We start from the raw sequence: 7,266 nt of genomic DNA, 5'->3' as shown, positions 1-7,266 counted from the left end.
CGGAACAAAATGAAGGCGATGGGAGCTATAGGCCAGACAGCCTTGCTTCTCTATCCCTCCCTTCCTCCCTCTATCCCTCCCTCCCTCCCTCCCCCCTCCTAAACCAATCCCCAACCCTCCTAAACGTGCTTGGTTAGTAGCGTACCAAGGACATTACGACGAGCCTGCAGAAGGGAGACACGGAGATGAGAGACAATGTAACAGATGCCTCCCAGAAGGCCTCCCTCTGACTTGACACCGTCCAAATTCTCGCCTTTGTCTAAACGCATTGTGGCGTATTCTTTATTCATTTATTTCACCTGCATTTCCATTTGTGTGCGGTGACTCGAATAATCAGCGTGGAAAAAAGGGGGCTATGAGACGTTTAGAAATTTTCCTTTTATCTGTTTTTCTTTTTTTTAAGCTTAACCGCTAAACCGAGAAAATTGATTTGGTTGCCCCGGAGCCACAAGACTCATCACAAACGATAACCACTCGGGTCTGAGGGGGGAACCACCTTTAACAGAGCAATTATTCCTCATCTTTTATTTCTCCCTGAATCTGGGCGATGGTGTTTTAGCAGAGAGGCACGGAATACATTCCAGGACAAAATAGGAACGCTGCAGAAGATGGTTCACAATTACACAGTCCAGCTATTTTACTAAGATGCTAAATTATTCCAAGCAATTTAAGACTACTCTTTCTATTTTAAGTGACTTACTATTTCAAGTAAATCTCTTCTTTTTTGGGGGGTTAAAAATAGGGTAGGCATATTGGAGAGTGTGGAGAGAAGCCAGAGTAAGCTTGATTGTGTAAGTATCCAACCAATCAAATCCCAGCCCTCGCTTCAGTCCTCCCCCCAAAGCCAATCCCTCAAAACACGTGCCTAGCTCGCTCGCTTTAGCAACACGTCTGCCTAGCCTTGTGGAACTCTCCGGTCATGCGTAATAAGTGCAGAGTGCACAGTGCGTGCAGGTTGCCGGGTAAGTTGGTAAACACACAGTACCTTTAAGGCTGACAGTCGAACAACCCTGGCCACAACAACAATATCTGACCCCACTCAATACTCAGGGTCGTCAAAGGTTGGTCAACCAAAACAGGTGTGGCCACCACTCCCCACGACACTCCCATGTGACCATCTTACTAACACCTACAGCCGCCATTGGCTCTGGGGACCCCTGCTGTGAAACACACACACACATATACACACACATAGGATGTCATAAACAACAGGAGGCGTGGCCTATGAGAGGACGGGGCCATAAATATCTGTGGAGTGCGGACCGGCGAGAGCCTTTTTTAAGTATGCGTGTCAAATAGATCTATGTGTGTGTATAAAAAACACAATCACACGCTTGGCGGGAGCTGAGCAACGGCGCGTGTGTGTGTGTGAATATGTGCATGCATGCGGTGTGTGTTTGTGTATGCTTGTGCACGTGTTTGCATGTGTGTTTGTGTGTGCGTGTATTTAAGTGTGTGTGTGTTTTCTTGTGTGTGTGCTGAAGACGTGTGTTGGCAGGCTACTTCATCTCAAGCTCGCCCTCGGATGAAGACTTGAATGGTGATGAAGAGGAGGGGTTGGGAGGGGGGAGGAGGAGAGGGAGGCAGCGCTGGGCTTCTTGTGATTGCGGCCTATGTCAAACAGCGATTACGAGCTGTATCTATATCTATATCCTCTGAGCAATATTCGCCATAATCAATGAGTGAATGTGTGTTTGTTTGCTTTGTGTGTTTGTGCGTGTCTGTCAAAGTGTGTTTGTGAGTGTGTCTGAAAACAAGTCTAAGTCCGTAGCCCAGGACGTCGTTTGTCGTAATGTTCCAACATTTCGTCCTCCTGTGTTCTATCTAGGGTTGGCCCCAGGGTGTTATTTACTTTGCAATCGAGTGTGCTGATTGGCTCACCAAGGGCCAGCGTAGATTGCTGTTTGGTGGAGGGACGAAGAGGTTGAAGTGTGTGTGTGTATGTGATCCGGGGTGGGAGGGGGGTTGAGGTCCGCCATAACTTAGCAATCATAGGTGGTGGGTGGAAATAGAGAGTGCAGGGGTGTGTGGTTGAAAATGTACACGACTTGAGAAGGAAAGTGATACGGGGATACCTACCATAAAACAACTCATTATGGCAATCTGATACCACGCACACACACACACACACACACACACACACACACACACACACACACACACACACACACACACACACACACACACACACACACACACACACACACACAAACATGCAGACACACACACACACACACACAAACACACAAAAACAAGCACACAGACACACACAAACACACACACACAAGCACACACACGCACAAACACACAATTTTTATGAGAACTCATTTGGTTGACTCGCAGAACCTTAACCAACACAAAATAAATGTGGACAGCAAAGTAAATAGTTTCATTTTATGATACTAACAGCAGATCACAGCTCTTAAAGATTTAATAAAGCTATTGGATGATGAGAGGGAGGGGCAGGGGAGTGAGATACAAAGAGGAGGACGAGGAGTGGGGGGGGATGGTTGGACAAATGATCGGATGCTTGGTAGAACTTCACTCCCCGCTCTCTATTTAATCACATCCTTGTTTCGTACGCTTCGCTTGTGCGGCCCGCAAGCAATAGCCATCAGCATCAGTTACCTAACATTTGAGTGTGTGTGTGTGTGTGTGCGTGTGTGTGTGTGTGTGTGGAGGAGGGGTCCTCTGCCAGTGATATTAGTAGGCTAGTGTGTGTTCAGCGTCCCCATTAGTCGGCGAGGTGTTTATCTAAACATGGAGAAAAAACCTTAAGCTGATGTTGTTGAACGTGAATTCGCTGTTCCCGAACCACTGCTTGGCTTTCAATTCAAGCATTACACACAAACACACACTGAGCGTGTTACACATGAATAACACACGCACACACTTTGACATGTTTTGAGTTTCGGTCCAAGGCTAATTAAATACTACATACACACACCGACACACACACAAACACACAGAAATATTAATATTCACATTGATAACGAAAATATTAAAACTACAAAGGAAATTCTCCAGAAATTCTAACAAAAACAAAATACTATTGCAGAAATACAGCATTTCATATCGGTTCATTCAGCCGTGTATATTGTGATATTCATACTCGTTTAGCACCAGGGCCCTAAAAGCCTAGCCTCTTGCTAAAGATCCAAATAGGTGTTCACGTTTTGCAGACCACAAAGTTGTCAGCCATTTCTTTCAGACTCGTTTGTTTCCATTAACAACTAATCCCACCTGTGCGTCAACACGCCGAGTTCCTTATCCCGAGAGACGATGATAAATGTATAATTCTCAGTCTGCCGATAAATCAATATGAACATCAGGGCAGATGAGGGGCTGACAGGAGTCAGACTGCGTCTCTCCAAGTAATGTCGGCGCTGGCAGTATGGAGTAAGACAGAGACCCATTTCTAGATAACGAGGGTTGATAAGTGGCTATAGCCGCGTCACGTCGCAAAGATCGAAAAAATAAAGAACAATTTTGGAAGCATAGGAGCCTTGGAATGTTATTGTTTTAGTAGTAATAGTGTTTTGGTGGCGGTTTGGTAACTGATCGTGAAAGGATTTGTCTTTATGGGGAGATGTTGTGCCACAGCCTTTCTCATGCAAGACGCGGCAAAACAAAGTGTCCCTTCCTTAGCCTAGGAGACGGTATGTTGACGTTGATTTATGATTTTTAAGTAGGCCTACTACACCTACTGTCTTGAGTCCTCTCAAGATGGTCGCCCACAAAAAGTTCAAAGATACATTCTGCACAAGCCCTTTATGATGTTCAAATTAGGCTGATAAAGTTTACCTTTCTTTGATGAGGTAGCTTTTGCCGTGACAAAAATTAAAGCATAAAGTATTTTTTCAATATTTATGATGATTTAGAATTATTAGTTATATCATCATATTATTATTTGATTGTATTCATTGTACAAAAGACTGCTTCCGTCTGTCCTCACATAGTCTTGGTAATGTTTTCCGGCGTTTTTGTATTGTGCACTTTAAGCACTTTGTAAATGTAAATAATGTTTATTATTATCCTAATCATCATCATTGTCACCACCAACACCACCACCAACATCATCATTATGATAACTATGAGTAGTAGAAGTAGTACTAGTAGTTAGAGCAGTACAAACAAAGAGGTTAAATCTTCAGAGTACCCCAGATAGTGAAGCAATACTGTATTATGGAGGTGGCAGTAAACTCTCTCTGAGATGATGCAGTAGGTCTAACTGTACCACAGGAGTAATGAACCAATAGCAGCATACTCCCCCTGGTCCTATCACCCTGAGGTCATCGGGGCCCCCGACCATACGGTCTGGCCCTCATTCTCTCCAAATTTATTCTTGGTCACCCAGGGGTGAATTTTTACTCCTATTACAATATTTAAATTATCTTTGCTGATGCTGTCTATCTCTATCTCAGACTGTCGCTGTCTGTCTGTCTGTCTCTCTCCTTCTCTCTGCTCCCGAACTCTCTCTCTCGCTTCCACCTCTCTCTATCTCTATGCCTTTTCTCCTCCCCTCTCTCCCTACACCACTCTCTCTCCCTCTGTCTTTTAGGAGATGCATTGTGGGTAATCATCAATCATTGTTATGCATGACTCATTCGCCAGTTGCTGTGGGGAAGTGGAGTCTTTGAGTGTGTTTTTGTCTGTGTGTATGTGTGTGTGTGTGTGTGCGCACGCGTGCACGGCAGGCAACAGAGGATGTCAACGTATTAGTTTCTCCCCCTAAGCCACTACAAGGACATTATGTGTTGACACACCTGGGAACTGTTTAATCTCACCGGAAGTGCCCCTTGCACGTTCAGATGTGTGTGTGTGCGTGCACGAACGTGTACGAGTGTGTGTGAGTGTGCAGCTGTTTGTGTCAATGGCGTGCATCTCCACCTACCGCTTCAATAACCACAGGTAATCAATGCAAATGAGGCGGGCTAATGCCACCTGAACGCAGCCGGAAGGGACAGCGACTCCCTGTACTGCTCCTCCATAGCCCCCCTCCCCCCCCCCACCATGCACACACACACACACACACACACACACACACACACACACACACACACACACACACACACACACACACACACACAGATATACCCTTCCCCCGGGTCAAAGTTTACACGGGGAACTCTTTCATTCCCTCTTAAAACGTGGAGCTAGTTTACAGATCAGTGCTGTAGTTTTGGTTGTTGCTGTTTGTGTCGTTGTTGTTGACAAGTGTTTGTTGTTCTGCTGCACACTTCAACGCCGTCGGCTTTCTGATTGCAGAGCAGAGGGCTCTGTTGGAAAGGACCACGGGTTAGAGGCAGAGTATGTGTGTGTGTGTGTGTATGCGTGTTTTTGTTTTCATGGAAAGGGGGGTCGGGTGGGTGGGCACAACTGCATTAAAGTTTTGATGACATCAGTGAAAAACTGCAGCGAGAGAGAAAAAAAAGCCCAGACAAACCCCGAAAAATTGATTTTCATATAAAACACAATGACGAGCGTGCGTGTTTGTGTGTGAGCCAGGGTGTGTGTTTGTGTGTGCGGCAGTCTGTGTGTGTCCGTGTGAGTTGTCTTAAGAGAAACACAGCCCACACCCCAAACAGACCCACACACACACACACACACACACACACACACACACACACACACACACACACGCACAAACGCATATACGTTCCTGGCTTTTTCTTCCTTGCCAATTACGTCCTTTTTCTGTTGTTCCCCTCCATCTCGGCGACCTTTCCTGCCGATCCCATGAGAGGAGGTCTAACGCCTTCCGCTACACCCTCCACCGCCCCGCACCACCCGCCACAACAAATCACACAGACGTAATATAAAGGTGGAGGCTCCGTACGGCCACTGGATGAGCTGTGATCATAAACGCGTTGTAAAGTTTTGGAAGCCCCTTCAAAAGCCGGGCCCTACATAAAAAGCGATAACTTATGATTATAATGTATATATAATTAGATATAAGGTGTCAGGGAGCGACATGGGAGCCCGGGTTGCGCACGTCGGTTGAGCCACGGCAATTTCAACCGTCGATGAAATCCTCATCGTCACGAACCCAGCAGTGATTATCCGGGAATATGATGGAGCGGTCGCATTTGCTTGCACGTTCAACAAGGGAATAATAAAACCCAACAACAACAAAATAGTTGCTGTTTGGCTTTAATTAAAAGCCCTGGTTGACGTGGCAGAACCCCAGCGATGTGGAGAGAGCGTGGAGTGGTGCGGGAACGGGAGGATAATACCGGCATCGCTTCTTGATGATTCACCGCAGCAGGGCTCCGCAATCCAATCAAACGGCAGATAATGAAAGTAAGGAAGTGATTTAAAACCGTAAGGACCCTTCAACACTGGAGAGGGAACAGCGAGTGCGTGGGGGGGGGTTGGGGAAGGGGGTTGAGGTGCTGTGTCTGATAGTGAAGCAGGTACTGTTGTAGCAGATATATCTCAGTTATTCCTCCCTCTCATCTTCCATTATATTTCTTTCTGTCCATCGTTTTTTCGTCACCTTCCTCCTCTCTCTCTCCATCCTTCCTTCCCTTTTCCCCATCCTCCCGCCCCTTCTTGCAAACTTCCCTTCTTCCCTCCCTTCTCTCCTCTTTCCACCCTCCCTCCATCCATCCCTCCTCCCTCTTCCTCGGCTCCACCGAGTCCAACCGAACTTTACCGCCGGTGGGGGAATCATGCGTGTTTCTTGCGGGGAGTTTCCTCTCCTCCTGAGCTTTCACACTCATACAACAAAGTGGTTTTAATGGAAGTCTGGAGCTCGTCTACCAGACACACCGGAGCAAACCCTTGTCTGGAGCTCCTCGCCAGTTAAGAGCAGTCGTGATTTCCTGCGGCGCCCTCACTAGGCAACTGGGAACCGTTTACCGGTCAATGGTCTGTGGCGTATTCATGAAGACGCCACAGACGCGCAACCTGGTGGCGGCCATTACCGTAGCAGATAACAACACAGCCAGCGGTTCCACGTCTTGTAAAAACTTGTTGTTGTTAAAATGGTGTTTGTTTTATGCCTGCAAATCGGGAGTGTGTGTGTCGCTGTGCCACGGCTCTAACTACTATGACATGGGGGGTAATATCTGGATACAATGAGAGAAAGATGGATGGAAACATATACAGATAGATGGATAGAAAGATAGATGTATTCGATACGTACAGTAAATGTGTTTTTCCAATTTGAGACATGCATTTAAAAGTGAAAATAAAAACTCAGCGCTCTGTAACGCAGGGCTTTGAATGGGAGCCGAATCCAATAAGATTTGGAGCTTTCTG

At 46.4% G+C, this 7,266-nt stretch overlaps 1 protein-coding gene across 1 annotated transcript in view; it reads right to left on the bottom strand.

The window, feature by feature from the left end:
• Positions 1-7,266, bottom strand: part of LOC130374943 (neurexin-3b-like) — a 221,925-nt gene that overhangs the window by 59,139 nt on the left and 155,520 nt on the right. The window lies entirely within an intron of this gene.

The sequence above is a fragment of the Gadus chalcogrammus genome, chromosome 21 (assembly GCF_026213295.1).
Source record: "Gadus chalcogrammus isolate NIFS_2021 chromosome 21, NIFS_Gcha_1.0, whole genome shotgun sequence".
NCBI lineage: Eukaryota > Metazoa > Chordata > Actinopteri > Gadiformes > Gadidae > Gadus > Gadus chalcogrammus.
This window is presented reverse-complemented; position numbering and strand designations above follow the sequence as displayed.